Source organism: Lissotriton vulgaris, chromosome 8 (assembly GCF_964263255.1).
Source record: "Lissotriton vulgaris chromosome 8, aLisVul1.2, whole genome shotgun sequence".
Lineage (NCBI taxonomy): Eukaryota > Metazoa > Chordata > Amphibia > Caudata > Salamandridae > Lissotriton > Lissotriton vulgaris.
Window position 1 is genome coordinate 112,271,264 of NC_141696.1, and position 26,164 is coordinate 112,297,427.

Consider the following 26,164-nt stretch of genomic DNA (forward strand, 5'->3'; position numbering starts at 1 on the left):
ATTCACATAATCTTTCCCAAATGTTTTCAGCCTTCCATGTACAGATTCCATCAAAACCTTGCTATATCTGAATCCTACAGAGTTAGTGATAATATCAAAGGGATTCTGTTTACCAGTTTAGACTTCAGTGATCAAAGGGCAACAAAAATCTAGGTGTGTATGTTCTTAACTCTATTTCTTCCCCCGCTCCAAGGATCACTTGTTGATTCCTCATCTCTACACTCCATCCAACAATTCCGACCACCTTTTGTAACCCATTCCATTTCAATAACTGCATACTTGTGAATAGCTTCAGATGGCACCATTCGACTATGTAAGTAATTTACCATCTCACTTACAAAAACACAGTTAAGGTCAAAATATGGACTCCATGGCTAAGATGCTTCTTACTCAAGTTTGGGGATGTCAACGCTTATTATGTAATTGTAAAGTTCAATGTGTAGTATGTCTTCATAAGTCCTAGTGCAAATGAATGAAACTACCACAAGACAAGAATTCAAGCCAAACCAATAGTTTTATTCAAAAATGAGATTACAGAAGCCAAAAATAATTGATCATGAATCAAAATCTCAATAATAAGTCATAGTCAAATAATACAAGAGGATCAACATAAGGCAACAATCGGCCAAAACTAAGTATAGTTCAGCAAGAGGACAGACACAAAAGCTGCCTCCAAAGGAAAGCAAAGAAAGTTTGAGTATAAAGTGTATAAACAGACTAGTGTAGAGCGTGCTCAGTTTAAAGGCACAAGAAAGTATAAACCAATAGAAAGACTAACAGAGTCTGCTCTCAAAGAAGTAAGCTGAAGGGATGGCACTTTTCCCCAAAACATCACATTTTATAGGGGTTTCAGACAATGAAAATACATAAAATCATAGCATGACATTACATAAATAGGATGTACCAATATGTTACTTTTACACAGCAACCAACCAAATCAGAAGATGCAGGGAGCGTGACACTACTCTCTTTAAAGTGCTCCAAGGCAGAATTAGCATTTTCACCAAAAAGGATGAACCATCAAAAGGTATATCCATGAGAGAGGCTTGTACATCTTTCAAGAATCCTTTAGAACACATCCACCCATGTCGACGGAGCACAACACTTGTGTCAACCGCCCTCCCCAGACAATAAGTAGTATCTAGGACAGCGCAGATCACATATTTTGCCATGTCTTGTACATTATGGATTGTCTGAACCACAGAGGCCCTAAGACCTTACAGGCAAGATCTCACTAAATGTGCTCCAAAAGGCTTGTGCGTAGCAACCCAATAAACATACACATTTACTGGCCGACCTGCCAGGCTAGCAGATGAAAACATACATATGCCAAATGCTGCATCCTCTTGCACTCCCTATCTGGAGGAGTCATCGGGAATGAACTGGAATTAAAATTACTGGTTGAAGCCTGAACGACAAGGCTCTCCGGGGCAGGATGTTTAGTGAGAAAATCAGGGTCACCAGGAGCAGCTCTTGAAGCCTGTCAGCGCCTATTCACCAGTGGACAGTTATAGGGCTTTGACCAAGTGCCCGTGAAGGTATTGGTGAGGGCCCTGTTAAAGGTGAGCAAGGGCTCAGACGTGGCTAGCCCAGGCTGCAGAATTTCTGTAAGGATGCTTGTTTTGGTCTCGACTGAAGGCAGCTATAAATCTAGGACCTCAGCTGCCCGCCGAACCATTACTGCAAATGATGCACTCTCTTCTGTTGGTGGCCCAAGTGGACAGTCAAAACCTGCCTCGGGAGAAGTTATCAAGCCTACTAGCCTCTAAATCCATAAAAAGTTGTCATCTTTGTAGTGAGGGGAGGGACAACCATCTCCCTCGCCACTATCATCATGGACAGCCTGGGGTGTCCCTTGCTCAGAATCAGAGCCAAAAGGATAATAGAGCCTCTGTTGACCTGTCCACCCTGGCAGAGGTGCTCAGTCAGAGTAAGGTTGTATGGTGACCGGTTGCACATTTGTCATTTTGTAGCGTGAGATTGGACAAAATTCGGTTCGTGTCTGACATCGGAATCAGCACTAGATCCATTTATGGCACCGGTGGCGTCACTATCGGCGTTGATGTGTGTCTGGTCTTGGAGCTGGAATGGAAGCCTATATTGGAGTCAGTACAGGGGCCGAATAGGGTCCCAGGGGTTGAGACCGCACCAAGGGCCGGTTCATCAGCAGTAAAATTACTGCAGGCTCTTGCAGATCCTTTAGTGCCCAAAGGTGCAACAGGGGGAGGCAGTAGAGTGGCAAAAATCTGCAGCATGACCTCAATTTGCTGCTGCGCCACCAATACCCAGGGAACCTGGGACACACCAAAGTGAGTTGGGGAATCAGCTTCTGGACCAGGGACTAGAGGGAGACCGAGTCACATTATGGCACCATTGCGCCTTCTCTTTGGATACAGAGTGGCAAGATGGGGTAGAGTCCTGTTTCGTTTTTTATGTCGGCATTTACACTTTGATTTAGACTTATCGTAAGACTTAAACCGCTAAGTTGATTAGTCGCAGGGCCGACCTCGAGACTGAGACTTAGCCCTTGACTATGAATTAAAGCAAACTTATGCAAGGGATGTGTTTAGCGACATACAGTTTTTCTTCTCAGTCCCTGATCACCTTTGGATGCATGGGAGAGTATTTATTGCACAACTTCAAGTCGCGGCCCGAGTCCATACACTATAAGCACAGCTCGTGCAGGTCTGTGACAGACATCTGTTTTCCACCATCGCACAATGCTTTAAAACCTGTTGTTTTAAGAGGGGACTATGCCCACATGCATCAAACAGAATTGCATTCGCAAACGGTGCGAATCGCAAAATCCGGCCGTTTGTGAATGCAATTCATTGTTTTGGGATGCATTAACCTTTTTGGCTTTTTCGCAATTTAAGAAATCGCAATTTATTTGTGATTTCCTAAATTGCGATTGCATTTAAGAAATCGCAATTTTGCGATTTCTTTTTAATGCAATGCATCATCCTAAAAAAATTGCGAATTCGCAGATTAGAAATGTTAATTTAGCATGAAGTCAACATTCATGCTAATTTTAGAAAAGTGTCAAAAATGCACAAAAGTGCATTTGTGACACTTTCATTTTACACTCATACATGCCCTTGGGCATGTATGTGTGAAAAATGGACTGTATGTTACATTTCAAGGGTGCAGGGGGGTCCTTTGGACCCCCCCCTGCACCCTAGGAATTGCATTCTCATTTTGCGATTCCTTAATTGCGAATCGCAAAATGAGAATGCCTTCCCATTGATTAGGAATCAATGTAAAGGGATTCCTTATTTGTGATTCGCAAAATTGGGAATCGCAAATAAGGAAAAATAAGAAATCGCAAAAATAAATGCGAATTTTTGATGCATAGGTATTTGCGATTTCTAAATTGTGATTCCTTAATTTTCGCTATTTAGGAATCGCAAATACCAACAATGATGCATGTGGGGGATAGTTCCTTAACACACTTGATTAGAGGGGAGGTTCCATGTTTGACCGCCATCTTGGTTTTCAACCATGATCTAGTCTTTTCTTAAGCATGAAGATGCAACGTTCAAGCGCTCCAAACAGAACTTAACCAGCCGGCATGCACTGCGTCGGCAATATGCAGACCCTGGCGGTGCACCAAGTAGGTGGCAAGGCAGAGGCTGAGCCTTGGGTGGTAAGTGTGGCCCATACCGCTCACTTTTCCTCATTTCTCGCTAGCACATGCTGACCTTACTAAAATCCCCTGTATGGACTACAAACATTTCTTTATCCTAACACACTTTCTTCTTTGAGTGTGATTATAAGCTACCCACTCCCCCGGAGGAACCATGATCCATTGCGAAATTCGAGTATCTTATATTTATGTGATGCGTTTTTATCGTATTATATGTGTGTGTCTAAAGTGCTTTTGACATTATATTTTGAGACCATAGATTGTTTGATTATAAACCTCCATTTGAGCTACACTAGATGTGTCCACTCATGACAAGATTTTGTCTCATGTGTTTTCTTCACGTGGAGGTGCTCACTACAACAAAATTGATATTGCTGAACATAAAAGAAGAAACATGCATACGGCACAGGGCTGTATAGTCTAACTCTCTGCTTATATGTTCATAGAAATGCAGACAGAAATCACCAAATAGATGGCAAATGTATTTGCACCATGTTCTTTAGCATGCAATGAGTGTGCGTTCAGTGTTATACAGCAGGAGTGGTACCAGGGAGTTATTTACCCTAGATCCTGATGAAAAGCCAATAGGGGTACGGCTTGAAAAATATCGGCCTTTTAGGAAAGCATGCACATAACATCCTCCTTTTCTATTTCCCCTGCTTTTAAATCATACAGACGAGAGGCCACAATAAATAGGACACCACCTACTAGCCAGGTATATTTAAGATGTGCTCCAGCACAGAACACCCCCACCCCTATTTTTAACACCTTCTCCTTTATCATTGTATAGCCACTAAAGTGCTCCAATGTAGTCCGTAAATCTCAGTAAGCCCCGCTCCATAGTGGAACGGGATGGGCCCGATGATAAAGCATGCAACCAAGGGGTAACCCTGGTGGGTGAGGGTTTTGTAAGAAAACTCAGTTTTCTCCAGCAGAGGGTTAGTCTCCTTAACATAGCTGGGTTCCCATTTTGTGATGTAATACTTGTTGTGGAGGACAAACCTAGGATATTCCCTCACTCCCCCTCCTTTTTTATGCACCTATTAAAGAATGTACAACATTGGCCCTGGCTAAAGTGAAGTGCAGTGAGAAAATCAGTGGTCCACATCACTAATTTAATGTAATACCAAGCAATGGATTTACTGGGACAGGGATTGAGCATAGGCTCGTCTGGTGACATCACTAATTATGAGATAGTAGGATTGGCGGTTCTATTGGGAGTTTCAGGATGTATAGGAAATTCAGGACCATTCAGAACTTCAAGGTTTTGTTACTCCATGGTTCTTCAAAATAGCAGTATCTAGTTAGATCTCATGACACACGGCTAAAAATATTACACTGCCTAGCTAATCGGGAATGCTTCCCATGTAAAGTTCAGTTCATGAGCAACTATGAGAAAAGGCTGTGTATCACATTTTCTCTTAAAACAAACAATCCAATAGTCTGACAACTCCAAATTCTGAAGAGAATCATGGACACTTAGCTGTTGTTGGTCATGGTAAACAGCAGTCTTCCAAGTCTGTCTGCCTTAGTACTGTGCCCTGTGACCAAAAAGAACACCAAGGGTTCTAACAGTGTTGGAGGAGATCATGGGTTTCTAAACATAGGATGGTCACGTGAAATTATTTAACAAGGCAAGGAGCCTTACATTACAGGAAATGTATTCCTGCCTGGGCTTCAAAGAGTTCGTTGATATTTATCTGAGCAAAGTAATACAATTGTGAGACTCTCTCCTTCAAATTTATGACTGTCAAATGGGTCTCATCATCATCATATCCTTTAAAGGCAAAGGTGATATACTAGGATACTCACGAGAAAGGAATTAAGTAAATGTTGAAAAGCATAGGATAGAATGGAATATTAGGAATATTGAGAGCCTCTAGACAGAAAGGAGGTGAACCAGTCAAGAGTTTCCCCTCGACACAGCAAACATTGGTTTTATTGGTGACAATCCCTTCAACAGATTTGCTGACCAATGGGAGACAGGACATGATTCTAAAGCTGGAGGGAACTTCGGGGCAATACTTTTATTCTATGTACGGCAACACAGTCCAGTCTACAAATGATCTATTTATGATATTACTAAACGCATGGGGCAATGTTTTTTCTATTTTAAATCTCAGCTATGAAACGAGAGGGTATATGATTTTGTGGAAAAGCTATGGCTGGGACCACTCCTATAGCTTGGATTCATCTCGAATGTGCTTGATTTAATTGATGAAGAATAGCGGATATCTGGGAGCAATATCTTTTGATGACTGATCTCTCAAACTGTAACATTAAAGACTGATCTGTTTATTGAAGATTTGCAGAGTCACTGTCAGAACTCTTGATTAATATTTGCAAATTGGACTTGGCTGTTTGGGCATCATTGTTTACCTTAGGGAGTACTCTTCCGAAGGCAATCTGGTTGTAGTTCTAACAAATTCTTACATCGTTGTTCAAGGTTCCAGCAGTGTTTTCTTATTTCAGCAATATCCTCAGAGAACTAGATGCACTTTTCTGGTACTCATGTGGCTCTATGTTCTTAAGTGACCTGCGATCTAAAAGCTCAGGTGGGTCATCTAGCAGAGATGGCAAACAGAGTCTCTATACTGGAGGACCACTAACACAGCCAGGATGAAGAGCTTGAGCAGCTACAACAAGAAGTCATCCGATTCAAAGAGCAACATATTGACCTACAGCCCATGCAGTAAACCTAAAAAAACGGTCGAGGCACAATATACAGATTTGGAGAACCTCAACCAACCCTGAGGAAGCCACCATAGAAACGTACATGCGGGCTCTTTTTAACCAGATCTTGGAAATGCTACCCAAAATGAGATAAAGCTCGGCAGAGTACATAAAGTGGGTCCCCGAAGACCGGAGCCCCTTGAAAGTGACCAACGAACCACACCTTGAGCAGGGAATACCCAGAAATGCCTTCGACAGCAGGGAGGGCCAACCCCTCCCCCACGCCTTAGAGGTTTTCATCCAGATCCAGAGACTATGGCCAAGGAGAGATGAGCATTGCTGGAAACGATATCCGGAGACACTGGCAGATAAGAGTGTACCTGAATGAGGCTCGAACTCTAATGCTGTGAAAAATGCTTGTGAGATGGAGGATCATGGGGTGGGGAGGAGAGACACGGTGAAGAAGAGCAAGGAGTATGAGAAGCCACGGACCCTTACACCCAGGTACTCCATGGGACAATGTTGGTCATGCCCAGCCCCTCATCTTTGTTGTTTTTCCATTTTTGTTACTGTTTGTTGTTGAGTTTTGTGGGGTGGAGAACTCACACCTTGGGCACGAGCACTACACTATAGGTACTCACCACCACAGGGTTTGCCATGTACCATGCCGTATCTGGGGCTGCTTGGAATGGCAATTAGATGGGGTGACAGCTTGGAGGATGTTTTTCTCTTCCCATGCCACACGATAGTCTAAAAGTCCTTACCCTCAATGTAAAGGGGCTTAATAACCTGATTTAACGCTTAGCAATCATATCATTTCTGGAAGAGTCAGGTGCAGATCTATGTCTTCTGCAGGAAACCCATCTGGTAGCTGGAGATTAAACAGACTCAGATCCCGGGCCATCCTACACCAATTTGTCTCCTCTACAACAACAAGATAGCAAGAGTCGCCCTCCTGATCTCTCACTCCTTTCGAAGGAAGGTGGGGACAGAGTAGCAGAGATTAAGGGAAGGCTATTGACGTACAGAGTGAGTGAATGTGGAAAATCATATGTTCGTCGTAGGTTCCCTCTATGCCCCTAAGGACGGCCAGGAATGTTTTCTCAGGCGGGCAGTGGCAGATGTTATGTCCTCTCATGAAAGTGCTGATTGCGGGTTGGTGAGGCGCTGAACCTTACGTGTCACAGCGACCATGGCCAATCAGCACCCAGACATAGAGGTTCGGGTGCCCTTTCCCAAGAGTTGATACACTTGCTAGGGGAGTTGGGGTTAAGAGACCCCTGGAGAGAACATCACCCCCAGACTCGGGATTTTATTGTTTATTTCCAAGCCCATAAAACCTATGCTCACCGTAACAACTTTTTGGAGACCAGGGAGGTGCAGACCCTCCTCGCAATGGCCATCTAGAAGTTTCTCTCTCACTAGAGCTTCCACCCTCGCAAAAAATACCCCGACCACGGAGATTGAGGGAAACCCTACTCCAGTGACCTAAAGTGATCAGGCAGTTACTCAGGCAATCAATCAATCAATCAATCAATCATAACACTTGTATAGCGCACTACTCACCCGGCAGGGTCTCAAGGCGCTTGGGGGAAGAGGTCCGCTATTGCTTGAACAGCCAGGTCTTGAGTTGTCTCCTGAAGGCGAGATGGTCCTGGGTCAGCCGAAGATGGATGGGGAGGGAGTTCCATGTCTTGGCCGCCAGGTAGGAGAAGGATCTGCCACCAGCGGTGGCTCTTCGGATGCGTGGTACAGCGGCGAGGGCGAGGCTTGTCGAACGTAGCTGGCGGGTGGGCGTGTAGAAGGTCAGGCCTTCGTTGAGGTACTTGGAGCCCAGGTCGTGCAGAGATTTGTGTGCGTGGGTGAGGAGCCTGAACGTGATCCTCTTGCTGACGGGGAGCCAGTGCAGGTCCTTCAGGTGGCCGGAGATGTGGCTGCGTCGGGGATGTCCAGGATGAGTCGGGCGGAGGCGTTCTGGATGCGTTGGAGTCTTTTCTGTAGCTTGGCTGTGGTTCTGGCGTAGAGGGTGTTTCCGTAGTCCAGTCGGCTGGTGACGAGTGCCTGGGTGACCATCTTCCTGGTTTCGGTCGGGATCCATCGGAAGATCTTGCGGAGCATGCGTAGGGTGTTGAAGTATGATGAGGAGGCGGCGTTGACTTGTCTGGTCATCGAGAGGGAGGAGTCCAGGATGAAGCCCAAGTTGCGTGCGTGGTCTGTTGGCTTGGGAGTGGCGCCCAGGGCGGGGGGCCACCAGGAGTCGTCCCAGGCGGAGGGCGATGGTCCCAGAACGAGGACTTCCGTCTTGTCTGAGTTCAGTTTCAGGCGGCTGTTCTTCATCTACTCGGCGACGTCTTTCATCCCTTCGTGTAGGCTCGTTCTGGCGGAGGCGGGGTCTCTGGTGAGGGAGAGGATCAGTTGGGTGTCGTCGGCATAGGAGATGATGTTGAGGTTGTGCTGGCGTGCAATGGCTGCAAGAGGTCTCATGTAGATGTTGAAGAGGGTGGGGCTGAGTGATGATCCTTGTGGAACGCCGCAGATTACTTTGGTTGCCTCGATCGAAACGGGGGGAGGCGGACTCTCTGTGTTCTTCCGGTGAGGAACGAGATGATCCACTCCAGTGCCTTCTCTTGAATACCGATGTTGCTGAGGCGTTGAACTAGGGTGCGGTGGCAGACGGTGTCGAACGCTGCAGAGAGGTCCAGGAGGATGAGGGCCGCTGTTTCCCCGTTGTCGAGCAGGGTTCTGATGTCGTCGGTGGCTGCGATGAGGGCGGTCTCGGTGCTGTGGTTGGCTCGAAAACCAGACTGTGAGGGTTCGAGGGATCCGTTCGTCTAGAGGAAGGCTGCAAGCTGTCTGTTGACGGTCTTCTCGATGACTTTGGCAGGAAAAGGGAGGAGCGAGATGGGGCGGAAGTTCTTGAGGTCGGTGGGGTCAGCTGTTGGTTACTTCAGTAGGGCGTTGAGGTCGGCATGTTTCCAGCTCTCCGGGAAAGTGGCGGTGTTGAAGGAGGTGTTGATGACGTCCCGGAGTTGGGGTGCGATGATGGAGTCGGCCTTGTTGTAGACGTGGTGGGAGCAGGGGTCGGTCGGAGATCCGGAGTGGATGGTGTTCATCGTGCGGGCTGTGTCTTCGGTGGTCACTGTGGTCCAGGTGCGGAGGGTGGCGGTGGAGGGCGTTGGTTCGATGGTTGGGTGCATTGATGGTGCGCTGAAGCTGTTGTGGATGTCGGCGATCTTGCGGTGGAAGAGCGAGGCGAGAGAGTCGCAGAGGTCTTGTGAAGGAGTGATGTCGTTGTTGCCGGTGCTGGGGTTGGAGAACTCCTTGACGATGCTGAAGAGTTCCATGCTGTCGTGGGCGTTGTTGTCCAGTCGTTCCTTCAGTGATTTCTTCTTGGTAGTGCGTATGAGCTGGTGGTGCTTGCGGGTGGCGTGTTTGAGGGCGGTCATGTTGTCTGTGGTCTGGTCGAGGAGCCAGGCTTTCTCGAGGGTGCGGCAGTTTTTCTTGGAGTCCTTGAGTTCGTCGGTGAACCAGGAGGCTTTCTTGCTTCTGGGTCTGCTGGTAGGGTTCTTTAGTGGCGCGAGGTCGTCAGCGCAATCGGTCAGCCACTTCGTGAAGTTGCGTGCTGCTTTGGTGGGGTCCGTTGTGCTGGCGGGTGGGTTCTGACTGAGGGAGGTGGTGAGCTGCTCGGCGGTGATCTTGCTCCAGCTCCTGTGAGGAACCTGTTGCGGGTGGTGGTGGGTCGTGGTTCTTCTGAAGCTGAAGTGGACGCAGCTGTGGTCGGTCCAGTGAAGTCCTGTGGAGTGGCTGAAGGTGATGTGCTTGCTGGATGAGAAGACTGGATCAAGCGTGTGGCTGGCAAAGTGGGTGGGGGTGTTGACCAGTTGCTTGAGTCCGAGGTTCGCGAGGTTGTCCAGCAGGGCAGAGGTGTTGCGGTCCTTGTTGTTCTCCAGGTGAAAGTTGAGGTCCCCTAGGAGGATGTCGTCAGCGGAGCGGAGGGCGTGCGGGCTGATGAAGTCCGTGATGTCTTCGCAGAATTGTGTGCGTGGTCCCGGGGGTCTGTAGACAAGGGTGCCTCTGAGGGTCGTCTTTGGGTCGGTGTGTATCTGGAAGTGGAGGTGCTCGGCGGCGGAGAAGGTGTTGTTGGAGTCGGTCGTGATGCGGATGGTGTTCTTGTGTACGATGGCGATGCCTCCTCCAGTCTGGTTGACGCGGTCTCTCTGGGTGATCTTGTATCCGTCTGGGATGGCGATGGCGATGTCGGTGCGGAGGAGGCGTTCATCCAGGTTTCTGTGAGGAAGGCGACGTCTGGTGAGGTAGTGTCGAGCAGGTTCCAAAGTTCTATGGCGTGTCTGTGTATGGAGCGGGTGTTGAGCAGGATGCACTTGAGGTGGCTGTTGTTGGTGCTCGGCTTGGTGGCTGTGGTGCAGGTCCGGTGGCAGGTGAACTTGCAGGCTTGGCAGGTGAAGGGTCCGTGGGTGCGCCTTGGGGTGGCTCGGTGGCAGGCTCTTGTTCGGTCGGGTTTGAGTGCGATGAGGGTGGCGGCGTCGTAGGTCCGTCTTGTGGGCAGGCATCAGCGGGGTCCAGGGGTCCTGGCGCTGTGCGCGGTCCAGGCGCGGACGGGTGCAGACTGGCTTGCCTTTGGCGTGTCTTCGGCACACAATCGGCGCACCCGCTGCGCGTGACCGCTGCGCGTGCGTGGAGGCATCATAAGAAGGGAGCCGGGAGAGAGGGTCCGCTGGGTGGCGGGAGCGGGGGGACCAATCGGCTGGCAGGGGCGGGGCCGCAGGGAGGCAGCGGCGGGAAAGACGAGTGCGGGTTGCTCAGCGGCGGCTGGGTCGCCTGCAGCGGCGGCAAAAATCAGGAACAGGAAGCAGGAGGAGCGTGGGGGCGACCCGACCTAGGCAAGGCACAGTGGTCGCTCTCACTATCTAAACATAAACAACATCGCAGACACTCCAATCACTCTCCTTTGGAACACTCTGAAAGCACCCATTCCGGGGGGAGTTATTAGCAGTGTCTGTTGCAGATAATAAAATACGACGTGAAAAACTGTAACACCTGAGTCAACAGGTGCAAGAGCTTGAGTGAATACATAAATGCACTGGCACTCCGCAGCCTTGGCGACAGTTGGAGGTGGCAAGAGCTCAGCTGGCGGGGCTCGACAAGGATAAGGCTGAGTACGCAATGCTTAGACTTCGACATTCCTTTTATGTAGGGGAATTAAGTGAGGGCATCTGCTGGCCAACTGACTTAGAGCACAACCACAAACTACTGGGGTGGAGTCCCTTCTAGCACGGAACGGCACAGAGATCGTGGGAGATGCTCCCATTTCATTTACCTTCCAAACCCTTCACACTAAAGGCCCAACCCTCTTTTGTAGAGATGCACAAACCTCACAGCTGACGGCGGACCAAGCAGACTCGCTAGATCACCCAATCCGGGTAGAGGAGGTGATTTCAGTGATTGCAAGACAGAAACTCCTTAAATCATCGGGGCCGGCCGGATACCTGGCAGTGTTTTAAAACATTCTGCATGACATTGGTTCCAATTCCAACCCGGCATTTTAATGCAATAGCAGGTCCTGACACAGTCCTGTCCTCCATGATGGACCCCTCCATCAGCGTCATTCCCAAACCTGGAAAAGGACCCAATTGATACAGATCCTACTGCCTCATATCCCTCCTCAATGTGTATTTAAAATTGTTTACCAGTATTTTAGCAGCATGCCTAAATCTCCTTATGCCGGAGCTTGGTGATCCTGATAAAGCAGGATTCATTTTGCATAAACATTGTAATAATAACACCAAGTGAGTCCTACATCTGCTTGACAAGGCTAAACGCTCCAAACATGCTTTTGGCCAAAGATGCCAATAAGGCATTTGACTGGTTGCACTGGCCATACCTGGAGGTAACGTTTAGCCACTTTGGTTTTGGGCACCGGTCCTGCACTTAGGCGCTCAGCAATTATCGCCAACCCCGTGCACCTATCCAGGTGAATGGTCCGAACTCAGCCCCATTTCCCATCTGCAGAGTGACAAGACAGGGGTGTCCACATTCCCACCTACTCTATGCTCTGTACAAGGAGCCCTTTGCTGAAAAGGTGCGTGATAATCCGCATATCACTGGGGTTGCCTTTGGTGGGGAGGAGCACGCAATCAGCCTCTATGCAGGCGATGTTATTGTTGCACTAGACAACTCCAAGGAGCTCCTCCCAGCCTACGTTGTTGAGACGGAGGCCTTCAGTGGAGCAGTGAAATTTTGGATAAACACCCAGAAATTGCAGGCCCTGTACCTCTCGATCTCTCCGGAGACAGAGGCTCTCCTGGACCAATGCTATCTGATCCAATGGCAATCCATCTCTATCCCCTACTTAGGAATCCAAGAAGCTGCGACTGTTAAGGAGACTGTGACGATAAACTACCAAACACTCCTGCGGCAAATCACGAGAGAACTGATGCAATGGAAACTATACCGCTTCTCATGGCTTGGCCGGGTAGTGGCTTTGAAGATGACTGCTCTCCTGAGGATTCTCTAACTCTTCCAGGCGCTCCTACTTAAGCCTCCCACAGACATGATTCAATCACTGCAGGGGGAGTTGCATCGATTTGTATGGGCAGAGGGGAGACTTCGCATGAATAGAGAGTTGAGCTGCCGACCTCCAACGGAGGGGGTTGGTGGTGTGGGGAGGAGGGTCATGGGAATCCCCAATTTCATGCAATATTATCAAGCAGTGCAGCTACAATATATTGGTTAACTGTCCAGGGAAACTTTGCTGTTCATGGATAGGGCTGTACCTGGAACATCTGTTTGGATGGTCCCCTTTCTGTCTTGCTACGGAGAGCATACGGACTTTATTTCTCCCCAGTTACTTACGTGATCTTGAATGCGTGGGACTGCGTAGCTACCCACAGGGGTTTTACGTAAATTCCCTCCCACCTGACACCGTCGGTAGGCAACACAGACTTCACACCTGGTCTTGACCAAGCTGCATTCCAGGGCTGGCAGAGCTCTGGCTGTTGATCTACTGGCCATTTCTGCGATGAAGAGGGACCTCTCCCCTTTGAACAACTCCAGGCAGACTGCCGCCTACCAGAGTCTGAGAGGGTATGATACCTGCAGGCTCAGCACTAGGTAATGCATCCTATGGTGCGCCCAGGGGAGCAATGGCCTCTCACTACATTCGAAAAATGGTGAATCACCAAAACCACAGACAAAAGTCTTATTACTTAACCTATACAGTCTTCTACAACATGCCTCTCAGCGCCAAAGACCCCAGGGCAGAAACGCTGGGAACAAGAACTGGGACGGCAGTTACGGGAGAAGGAGTAAGAGGGAGTATATTACTGAGCCTGCCACACAGCACATAAGACGGCGAGCAATGGATGGCCACAAAAATAGCTACGTACTGGTATCTCACACCTGTGCGACTACATAACGGCAACCCTACACGGAGCACTGATTGCTGGAGACGCTATGGGTTCCCTGGGACACTGGTACATCTGCTGTGGGAATACTTTAAACTCCTGCAATACTGGGACAGGGTCCTGAATAATACGGACACCCACCTCCACACTCAACTATCTTAATTGACTGCATACATTGTCTTGGGTCTCCGTAAGTCGCTCACAATCCAACTCAAAACTCACATAGACCTAGTGCTGGGAGCAGCCCTACAAAATATTCTCACTCAATGGGACACAGCTAAACGCCTGACACACCTCGGAGGGCTCCATTGGTTATGGCTTGTGTTGGGACTGGAGAAACTTACCCTATTTCTAACTGCCCAGGGAGACTCCTACAGAAACCTTTGGCACCCCAACATAGCTCTCCTTTCAGCGGAGCTCCGAGAACCGACCTGCCCCAAATATGTATGCCTGCTGCACTTGACAGAAGTTGATGACCCCTCATAGATAGCTCTAAACATCCAGACTAACACATGGCCATTGCTTAGTGTCTCCTGATGCCGAAACGCATGATGTGAGTGCTACCTGGAAAGGACAGTGTTGGCCCTTTGTGGTAACTGTTTTCTTGATTCTTGTTGGAGCGCTGCAACACCCTCCTTGGCAGCTTGTTTTCTCTGAGCTCTCGTAAAACGCCAATAACGAAATGTGAACAAAAACATAAATAGGAATGGCCTGCTCTTAAATGACTGCACTATCTCCAGTAGAATTCAAATTCAAAAGTCCTTTACACCATGTAAAAGTCATCAGAGACACAAGCACTAGAATTTTGCAATCAGACCAAAGTTAGATCATTCATTGACTTCGAGCAAACACTGATGTAGATCGTCAAGGTCAAAGCACTCCAATTAACTAAAGTCCCAGACTGTAGCTCAACTCACTGTCCTATAACTAGACATAATACAAAGATTGAGCAATGCGACAACTACAGACCTCACACATCTATGGGAGGGCGTTCTCTTGCAAGCTATGCACTTACCACCTTTATATAAAGTTTAATGGTTCTCTCTGTCTAATGTCTCGAAGTGTCTGCTGGCAGTTTCGAATGGAAAGCTAACTAGTGCTATATAAGACATTATAAAAACGAATGTATATTTCTTTCACAATTGAAAAGGGAGGAAAAATGAAGCCTGTATAAAGCACAATACACAGATCGGAAATCCTCCATACACAGACCCTCCTCTCTGCTCCTCATCAGTCACTGGTTCTCAAAATCCTCAACAGGCTGGGATCGGAAAGGGCTTTAATTTGCTGATCACGGTTTAATTCGATTAGAGGCAAACTATTCATCTGCAGATGTATAAATCTAAATTCACCCCGACGACGATGACTCAGAGGGCACTGCTTAAGCAAAAATTCACCAGGCAGTTAAATCAATTGCTGTAAGTGCTTTCTGCTTTACAGTGCAGAAGAAGCTGAGGTACGATCCACTAGGGGAGAGAAATCTGGGGGTGTAATGGTAGCACCTGGCAGTGTCTTGGGGTGAAGGTGATGCTAGTGATGTTTAGCAAGGCATCCAGCTTGAGGCCCCGAGCCATGGACAGCAGTCCCCCCATCGAGATGTTGTTGAACACAGTGTTGAGTTCCAAGGTGAGTGCTTCCAAGAGGGTACCAAGCAGAGAGGGCGACTGACGCTGGACGCTGGGGATCACGGTTCGATCCCCGGCTCCGGCAGCAGGGGGTCAAGACCAGCACCATGCGACACTGGGCAATAGCTCGCTTAATCTTCCCAACGGCCCCCAGCGCCGAGAGACCCCTTCGGGGGTGATTCGTGCGCTATACAAGTACTGGATTTACATTACATTTTTACATTAATAAATGCTTCAACTCAAGCCATAAAGAGAATTCCCCAATGCCACTAATTTTAACATTGTTCCCTACATTAGGGTGGTGTACTGTGAACAAGGTTAAAGTCAATGGCCTGAAATCAGGCTTCCAACTCTTGTGCATACCGGAGCTCTCTAGGCTATATAGCTTTATAGGCTTGGATTTGGACCCGGAGTCACTCGTGTTTAAAAAATGTAGCTTTTTGTTTTGTTTCTTGATTCAGATCAGCAGTCACTTGTTCACACAGTATGCAGCTAGATCTTCACTGGCCAGGGCTAAGATCTTTGGCCTGCATACATTATGCTAATCACTGGTCACTGACCTGCAATCAGACTTTTGGTCCCTCGTGAATACAGTACATATCTCTCTGTTCATTGGCCTGAAAGTGGATCTTAGGTCCCTTGCACGTACAATACGTTCATCTGCTCGGATTCGGGCTGTCAATATTAGGCCGCAGAGAACCTGCCAAACTCCAAAGGACTTCTCTGAAATATGAGCGACTCCTTTCTGTGGTTAAACTGATTCATCACACTATAATAACTTTATGAAAACAGTATTTCCATTAAAGGGTCATTCTCGGGGGGGAAAGAGAAAAATTCTCAAAATGATCTAAAGAACAGAAGAAAAGGCAGAAGGAGCTGAAAAAGTCAAAGCGCTGAAAATTCTAAACAAATATGCTGAACATGATCAATGACAATGAACTAGTGAGAGCTTCAAAAAGCAGAATCAAAGGTAACAGGACACTCTTGAAGAGAAAAAGGGGCAAAAATATTACCAGGAGTCAATAAACTTAACAAAAACTACTATTCGACTGCACCGACCCTGCGTGCAACTCAGCAAAGGTTTGCAATAGGTAAGGAAGGTGTAATGTTTGCAAAAGCAGATAGCTAGTACCAGGCTGTCTCCGCACTCTGTTCACAAGATCTTTAAAGGAGAGCCAAGTGTTATCATAAAAGCCTAATGACGTGGTGCATCACTAGGTACACGGGACAAAGCAGTGTGGGCCAAGTTACCTTGCCACAATTGGATTTAGGGGTCTGAAGTACAGCTGTGAAAGAAACTCAGTTTCGGTGGCATTTAGATTTGAACTCCACGTTTCATCTCCACAGACAGCACAGAAATTCAGCTTGGCAGATGCTGAGGTATATTAATGTTAATGTTGACTGGGATTTCTAAAGCACATAATCACCAACGGGTCTCTGAGCGCTATGAGAGAGAGACCAACCTCTGCACATCTGCAGGAGTGTGCACCAGAACTTGGCCTATGTTGTGCCCCAGGCTTCAATAACAAGCATTTGCAATGCAATAGGTCTCGTATTAGGAAAGTTAGAGCTATTGGTATTGTAAATGACACATTTTTTATTTAGGTTTTGTTTTTGAAAATTCCGAAATTAATAGCTTTGTCATTTACAATGCCAATAGTTATAACTCTCGCAAATGTGACACCTATAGCATTTGTAATGCAATATGTGTTGTATTTGCGTGACTTACATGTATTGATATTACAAATAACGTTTTTTAATTTATTTTAATAATTAATACTTAAATACAAGTTATTGTAATTTATAATGCCAATAGCTTAAGCTTTTGTAAATAACATTTGTGAAGATTATGTTCAGTGTATTTTATTGTGACGAAAATCCAAGAACATATGTCAAATATTAACATCTTTTTGTTACATTTATAACCTTTATCTCGGCTTGCCGGAGTATCTTTTGCAACGGCTGCAGGTGGTCCAGAATTCGGCAGCACAGGCCATTTTTGAACTACCCGGCCGAGCTAGAACCTCGGGTCTCCTGCAGTCACTTCATTGGCTGCCTATCTGGAAGCGGATAGTTTTTAAGGCCTTGACCTTGGCCCATAAGGCCCTACATTCTTCAGGAGCAAAATATCTCCAAAAGAGGCTAGCTTTTTATCGCCCTGCTCGTTCCCTGAGATCGGAGTCTCTATTTCTCGCCGTGGTCCCTCGTATAAAAAGGGCACGTACAGGGGGCCGGTCCTTCAGATTGCTGGCACCGCAGCTTTGGAATTCTTTACCAGTGACACTGCGCAGCACTTCCAATCTGTTGGCTTTTAGGAAGGGCCTGAAAACCTGGCTTTTTACTCTTTAGATATGAGTCGTGATTTCTGTTCATGGTCTTTTATTCTCTGCTATTTTTCTTTGTATGTTTGGCACAGGTCTGCAATAAAGCGCCGGGACACTCTCTGAGTAGCCGTGCGCTATACAAAACAAATATAACATAACATAACATAACAATAAAGCTTGAAACATTGAGATAACATATTTGAACCAGTTGTTGTTCAATGGTTGCACAGATTGATGCTGTGGTGGAGCTCAGTGATGTTGTGGTGCCACTGAGTGATGCTGTGGTGGTGCTGAGTGATGCTGTATGCTATTCTATGTTTTGTTTTGCTATCCTATGTTTTGTTTTGTTATGCTATGCTATGCTGTTTTGTTATGCTATGCTATGTTTTGCTATGCTATGCTATGTTTTGCTATGCTATGCTATGTTATGCTATGCTATGTTTTGCTCTGCTGTGTTATGCTATGCTAGGTTTTGTTGTGTTTTATTATGCTATGCTTTGTTTTGCTATGCTATGTTTTGTTGTGTTGGTATGCTACGCTGTATTTTACTATGTTATTATGTTTTGTTATGTTTTGTTCAGCCATGCTATGTTTTGTTTTGTTAAGCTATGCTGAGTTTGTTGTGTTTTCTTATGCTATGTTTTGTTATGTTATGCTATGTTTTATGTTATGCTATGTTTTGTTATGCTATGCTATGTTTTGTTTTGCTACCCTTTGCTTTGTTTTGTTATGCTATGCTATGTTTAGTTTTGCTATCCTATGCTTTGTTTTGCTATGCTATGTTTTGTTGTGTTTTGTTATGCTATGCTATGTTTTGTTGTGTTTTGCTAGGCTATGCTTTGTTATGCTGTGCTATGTTTTGTTATGCTATGCTATGTTTTGCTTTGTTATGCTATGTTTTTATGCTATGCTATGCTTTGTTGTGTTTTATTATGCTATGCTTTGTTTTATAATGCTGTTTTGTTATGCTATGCTATGTTTTGCTGTGTTTGGTATGCTATGCTGTGTTTTGCTATGCTATATGTTTTGTTATGTTTTGTTAAACCATGCTATGTTTTGTTGTGTTTTGTTATGCTATGTGTTGTATTTTGTTATGCTAGGTTTTGTTATGTTATGCTATGTTTTGTTATGTTATGCTATGTTTTGTTATGCTATGTTTTGTTATGCTATGCTATGCTTTGCTGTGTTTTGTTATGCTTTGTTGTGTTTTGTTATGCTATGCTATGCTATGTTTTGTTATGTATGCTATGGTTTATTTTGTTTTGCTATGTTTTGTTATGCTATGTTTTGTTATGCTATGCTTTGTTATACTATTCTATGTTTTGTTTTGCTACACTTTGTTTTGTTATGCTATGTTTTGTTATTCTATGGTATGTTTTGTTGTGTTTTGTTATGTTATGTTATGTTATGTGAGTGAGGGTGGGTGGGTGGTTCGGGTGGGTGGGTGGGTGGGTGGGTGAGGGTGAGTGTGTTAGAGCGAGGGTTGTGAGGTTGTGTATCCTATGCTTCTTTTGTTATGCCATGCTATGTTTTGTTATGCTATGCTGATGAGGGTGTATGAGGGTGAGTGAGGGGGTGTGAGGGTGAGGGCGAAGTTGTGATGGTGAGTGAGGGTGAGAGGGTTGGGAGGGTGAGGGGGTGTGAGGGTGACCTAAAAACGAAGGAGGAGGATTTACAGATTGCATGTTCCTTAATAACACCTAATAAAAACAAGTTTTTAAACCAGAAAAATATATGCAAACCCCAGCAAAATGAAATGAACAGGTAGATGTGAATAAAGATGAGAATAAATGTGCAATGCACACGAATATTAAGAAAGCCAAGCTAATTGGACGAAATTTAAATACATTAGTGCTACGAAAAAAATATAAAGCTGTGCGCTTCGGCGAGATGGAGAAAGTTTGTATGAAGCACTCTTTACATTGTGAAAAGCGCAATAAACATCGTTGCCACGCGGGATGATAAAGCCGTGTGCATCGGCGAAATAATACAAAACTGCACAATACGACAGCCGTGGAAAACTAGATGTGCCGGCCGGCCAGCAGTGAATAATTAGGGGAGAGAGAGGGGAGGTGCTGGGGAACAGATGGCCGTGAAGCAGGGGGCGGGGCAGCGGAACCCTTTGTAGTCACGGCCTGCGACCGTGAATAAGTGACGGGGGGCGGGGCAGCGGAACCCTTCGATTGCTGCTGGCAGGGGGAAGCCTGTGGGGAAATGCAAGCTCACGCACGAAGGAGCTTGTGGTCACGTGATTTCACGTGAACTGTTGAGAATCCGGATTGTAAAAAGTCAGCTTTTGGGTTGACAACAATAGGTTCGAGTAAACTCGACCTAAAAGGAGTGTTTTGAGTTTCTTCCTGAATGGAACAAAGGCGTGTTCCTTGAGAAGGCTTGCAGGTAGCATATTCCAAAGTTGAGGAATCATTATGGAAAGGCTCTGCTCCCTTTGGAAGAAGTATTAAAGCGGGGGCAAGCCAGCAAACCAGCATCCGAAGATCGGAGGGACCGCCCTGGCACGTAGTTTACCAGGCGGTCCTTAATATATGCTGGGACCTGAACGTGGATGGCTTTCTGGGCTATACATAGACCCTTGAACCTGGTTCTCTGCTTGACCGGGAGCCAGTGCAGCTGCTGCAGTAGGGGAATGGCATGAGCCCGACTAGGAAGCTTGAAAATCAATTTGGCAGTGTCATTCATGATTATCTGAAGTTCCGTTAGCAGCTTCTTTGGGAGGCTAATGTACAGAGAGTTTCCATAGTCTAATCGTGACATGATCATTGCCGTCACTGCCATTTGGAGTGCCGTAAAAGAGAGAAGGGGGCGAGTCTCCGTAGTTGTCTTAGCAGGCCCACACATTTTCCCAAAACAGTAGAAACCTGGTGAGACATCCAGAGCTTGCCATCTATTACTCAGGAACAGTGGGAATGATGACATATGAGATACGCTTGACACAATAGCCAGTTCAACCCCAGAAAAATTGGATGCCGAATGTCCATAAAGAGTGGAAACCACAAGTTTATAGTCTGTGGATTGGTGTTTTTGAGGACATTGCATGCTTTTAGACTATAAAGTACTGCCATTTGGGATGCCATATGTCCATAAAGAGTGGAGACAACAAGTCCACAGACTATGGACTAGTGCTGTTGATGACAACGCATGCCCACAGACAATGAAGTACTGCTATCTGGGATGTCATATGTTTTTTTTTTTTTTAAATATATTTTTATTGCAGGAATCAGTAAATCAGTACAGTAGCGACCAGCATTGTATCATAAGCAATATTAACAGAATAAAGCCCTCTGGCCCCCCTCCGTAAAGTCTGTACACAGCCAACTGGCCCACAACCCTGGGGTCGGGCGGCGAAATGCAACGGGGGTCAGTAGGATGCTGGAGCTGGTCCGGATAATACACTGTCCGTCATCTGCTTTTCCAAACAAGCCTAAAACTCCCAAAATAAACCCTCCCCCCCAAAATGTCTACTAACTAAGAAACCCCCCCCCCCTCCCCCCCACCACCAGCGCCAGGGAGCTATCAACATAGGATCTGCTATTTGACCCACGGGGAAGGCAAGAGGATTGTCAGTGCTGACGTTCACTGGGACTCGGGGCGAGTCGCTTCTTCACTTTCAGAGTCGCTGGGGGCACAATAATCCCTGAGGGCCTGCACCAGCATTTCCCACTCCAACGCGGCCTCCTGCGCCTTCTCATTACCCTGCCTCCAAGCCAGTTGATATCTCAGCGCGCTCTCTCCCGCCGCCCACTTCAAAAGCTCACTGTGCCATCTGCTGCCTGCCGGACCAGATCGTGCCTTCCAGTTCCTGGTCACCTCTCGCTTAGCAAGGAGGAGCCCCAGGTCGATAAATTTACTGGAAATTTTATTCCTGGGGGTATGGGGGAACCAGTGCAAGAGCCCCACCGCCGCATCCAATGATAAGAGTCTCCCTGTCACCTCCTCCAGAGCCGTCGCTACCATAGAGCGTAAGCGACGAAACGTGGCCGGTGGGACCCAGATCGGCAAAGTTCGGAAGTAATACAATAACCGGGGAAGCGCCACCATTTTGAGCAGGGCGATACGTCCCGCCACTGAGAGCGGCAGCGTGGCCCAAAAGTCCATGCAACCTCGGAGTGCTCGAATGCAGCGGGCAATGTTCCCATCTAGGAGGTCGGGTTGGTCGTGGTAAACGAATACCCCAAGGTACTTAAAGCAGTCGGGCTCCCATCTAATCTCCCTACTTAGCGCAGGGGTGGGGGTACCCCTGCGTACCGGAAAAAGACAGGTCTTAGACCAATTCACTCGGAGGCCCGAGACCTCTCCGAACTCCGTGAGCGCCAATTCCGCTCCCCGTAAAGCGTCGACCGGGTCCTCAAGGAAGAGCAACAGGTCGTCCGCATATAGCGAGACATAATGCGGGCCCGCAGACGTCCATAAGCCCGTATAGTGGGCCCTCGAGCGAAGGTGCATCGCCAGTGGCTCCACCGCTAGCGCAAAAAGAAGCGGGGACAAGGAGCACCCTTGCCGCGTGCCTCGTTCTACCGGATACCGCGATGAAATCAATGGGCCCGCTCGGACCCTGGCCGAAGCAGAAGCATAAAGAACCGCGGTCCATCTGACAAATCCCTCCCCGAGGCCGAATCTCCGTAACACCGTGCAGAGGTAGTCCCACTCTAGGCTATCAAAAGCCTTTTCCAGGTCCACCGACAAGACTACCGGGGACGGGGCATCCAGAAATGGTTCCCCCAGCAAGCGGAACAACCTACGAATATTCATAGTCGTGTTCCGCCGTGGGATGAAACCGGCCTGGTCCTCATGCACCAGGGAACTCATATGTCCCAGCAGCCTCGAGGCCAAGATGCTGCTCAATATTTTGTAGTCCACCGTCAACATGGATAGGGGACGGTAGGACCCCGGGTCGGATGAGTCTCGGCCCGGTTTGAGGAGAGGAACCACCAACGCCTCACACATCGAGCTCGGGAGTCGCCCCAGCCTCTTCGCCTCCCTGTAGACCACCAGTAACCGAGGGGCTATGAGGTCAGCGTAAGCTGCATAGAACTCCACTGGTAGGTCATCTAGGCCCGGGGTCTTGTTCCTCGCCATCCGTTTAATGGCCCCGCGGATCTCCCCTAATTCGATGTCGGAACCCAGAGTTTTCGCCACTTCCTGCTCTACTGTGCGGAGCTCCAGTGGGCGAAGATAATTATCAAGCCGGTCTGGGTCACGTGCGGAGCGACTGCGGTATAAACATTCATAATAATGCCGGAAGCAACTAAGGATCTCCGGTTGGGTGCATACCTCGGTTCCGTCTGCCCCACGCATATTTGTCGTCGTCTGGGACTGGCGCGTAGGGTTGGCCAACCACGCCAACAACGCACTCGACCTGTCTCCCTCCGCGATAGACCGGACCGTATAGGCCTTATAATCAAAACAGCGGAGCCGTTCGACCTCCACCGCTACCCTTTCCCTCGCCTCCACCGTTTGTGCTTGCAATTCCGGGTGTCCGGGGCGGCGAACTTCAAGCTCGCGGAGTGCCCGGTCCGCAGTGTCTAAATCAGCCAGGATAACGCGCCTCATGCCCACCTTCTTAGAGATACAGTAGCCCCTCACCACTACCTTAAAAGCGTCCCATTCTAACGCCCTAGTACCCGCGGAGCCGCCGTTGGACGCAAAATAATCCGATATTCTCTCCCCCAAGTCCGCCTTGAAGACACTGTCCTCGAGGATCTCGGGTCGCATCTTCCAGGTGGGCACCGCCGGCGTCCCAGGAAACCAGCGAAGGTCCAGTAGGAGGGGGTTATGGTCCGAGATGGTCCTCGATAAGTACTCCGATCGGACCGCTGCCGAAACCAGTTCGGGCGAACCAAGAAAGCCATCTAGTCTGACATGCAGCTCATGGAGGCTCGAGAAATATGAATAATCCCTAGATGCGGGGTGATGCGCCCTCCAAATATCCGTCAGACCCCAGCGGGTCTGCCAATCCTGACGACCCTTAGCCGTGCGACGGACCGGGGAATCGGGGAGCGGGGGATGCGAGCGGTCTATGTCCACATCCACTACGGAGTTAAAGTCTCCCCCCAACAGGAGGGGCCCGGCGAAAAAGTGGGCCAACGAGCCCGATAACCTGGAAAGGAAGGCAGTCTGGTCTACGTTAGGAGCGTATACACAGCAAACGTTCAGGTCTCTCCCTCCTAGAGTGCCTGAGATGGCCACGAAACGCCCCTCCGGATCCAACACTGTCCTCGTGACTTGGAAGGGGACCCCTGCCCTGATCCATATTAGCGCCCCCCTGGCATAAGCAGAGTACGACGTGGAAAAGACCTGCCCCCGCCATCTACGCTGAAGCGCCGCCCCTTCCGCCTTGTTCAGATGAGTTTCCTGCAGCAGCGCCATTTGCACTCCCCTACGCACTAAATAAGCATGGACCTTGTGGCGCCTGGACATAGTGTGAAGCCCCCTCACGTTCCAAGTAACACATTTCAAGTTAGCAACATCAGCCATTGTCCCAGATTGTTCTTGCACAGTCCCCCCATCCGGGTCCCCACAAAGAAAAGGCATCAATCCTCCCAGCGCTGATGGCGGCCATTTTCCCCAACCAAAACCAAACAACCCAAGAACCAACCAAACCCCCCCCCACCCACCCCAGAACAGGACCCAAACTGCACCATCTAGATCCCATCCAAACCTCGTCTTTCATCAACCCCAGAACCCCCACTAATCCTACGGTCGCCACCGTAGGAAGGCCTTATGGGCCAGGTGCGGGCTGGGCGGAGGCAGTGGGCCCTCGTCGCCCAGGCCACCAGGACTATAACAAGCCCCAAACAGTGCCAAAACCTTCCGGGGCAAAAGCAGAGGCCCCCCAAACCTCTCTCCCTCTTTGTCAGCAATAAAGGATGGCAACCGCCTCCCCCCTGCCGGGCCCCCACCCAAAACAAGGCAGTATACCCCGTTACCCTTGTCCATCTAGAAGGTCCTCCACCGATTTCGGTGTGATCACAGGTGTATGGGTACTATCTGCCACTGAATCCTCCGAGTCCGATGGTGCTCCCTCAGCACCCGGGTTTTCTTCCTCCTCGATGGCTTCATCCCTTGCTCCCGACAGCTCCGACAATACTTCCAGCACTCCCCTCCGTTCCGATGATGTCTCCGCAGTCGAGGGCCCTCCCGTGCGGCCGCGGCGATTCCTGACCCTCTTGGATCGCCTCCTTTGTTCCGGCTCATCTGCCTGTTGGGACGAGGAGCCAAAACCATCTTTCCCTGTCCGGTATAGTTCGAGCCAGTCACAGACATCCTCCGGGGTGTCGAAAAACTGGGTTTTGTCATCGACAATGACGCGGAGCCTTGCAGGATATAGGAGTGAATACTGAATGCCCTCGCTCCTGAGCTCGCGCTTAACCGCTAGGAAGGAGAACCGCTTGCGCTGCGTCTCGTAGGTGTAATCAGGGAAGATGTTCACCTGACTGTTCGCTACTTGGAACGGGCCATTGTGCCTGGCGGCATTGAGGATTAAGTCCCTGTCCCGAAAATGCAGCAACCGCGCCACCACCGGCCTCGGGGTACGTCCCTGCTGTGGGGGCCGTGCTGGGACTCTGTGGGCCCGTTCCAGAGTGTAGAAGGAGGACAGACCCTCCGGGACCACCGTGTCTCGGAGCCAGGTCTCCAAGTATCGCACCATGTCGCCATCCTCGATCTTTTCCGGCAGGCCCACCACTCGGATGTTGTTCCTCCTGTTGCGGCCTTCCGCATCCTCCGCCCTCCGTTCCAGGGTCTCAATTCGGGATAAAGCGTCCTTCATCGTCGCAGCCAAGGTTCGCTGCGCCGGCTCCAAAGTTTTCACCGTGCCCTCCACCTCCTTGACCCGGTCTGAAAGTTTGCCATGGTCCGCCCTGAGGAGGCCCAGGCTCGTCGCCACCTGAGCAATGTCCTGTTGGAGGGCTGATCTCGTAGCCTCTATCGCCCCTAGGACACGGTCGAACTGTTGCTGCATCGGCGCGCTACCAGAACTTTTTGGGTCCCCATGCTCCTCTTTGTCCTGGGCTTCAGAGTCCGAGGTGGTCTGGGTGGATCCCTTGGCACCTCTAGGTTTCCCCATGCTTCCAGGGGCACTCCGTGAGGGTCCCGGAGTAGGCGTCTCCGTGTACAGGTGTTGACCACGACCTTCCCGGGTGCTTGTCCTCAATTCGGGCATGGGCGACCTCCTTCTCCAGAGCCTGTGGAGACTCCGCCGCTTCGGCTCACGCCACCGCCACGGCGTCCGAGGGCACCGATGAGGGGGCGGAGACAGCCGTCGCCGAGTCGGGCAGACCCGTTCACCCACTGTAACCCCGGGGTGAGGGCCACCAACTCCCTCGGATGATCTGTGGCGCCAGAGTGCCGCGCCTCCCATGTAGGTGGACTGGCCAGGAAGACGTAGCTAGTTGCGGAGTCGCGAGGTGGGCCACCGCTTGGATCACAGGGCGTCCGCTCCCGGTGCCCTCCACT

At 48.9% G+C, this 26,164-nt stretch overlaps 1 protein-coding gene across 1 annotated transcript in view; it reads right to left on the reverse strand.

Moving 5' to 3' along the window:
- The window catches only part of CLPB (ClpB family mitochondrial disaggregase), a 1,391,731-nt gene that overhangs the window by 1,152,275 nt on the left and 213,292 nt on the right, over positions 1–26,164 (reverse strand). The gene's annotated exons all lie outside the window — the stretch shown is intronic.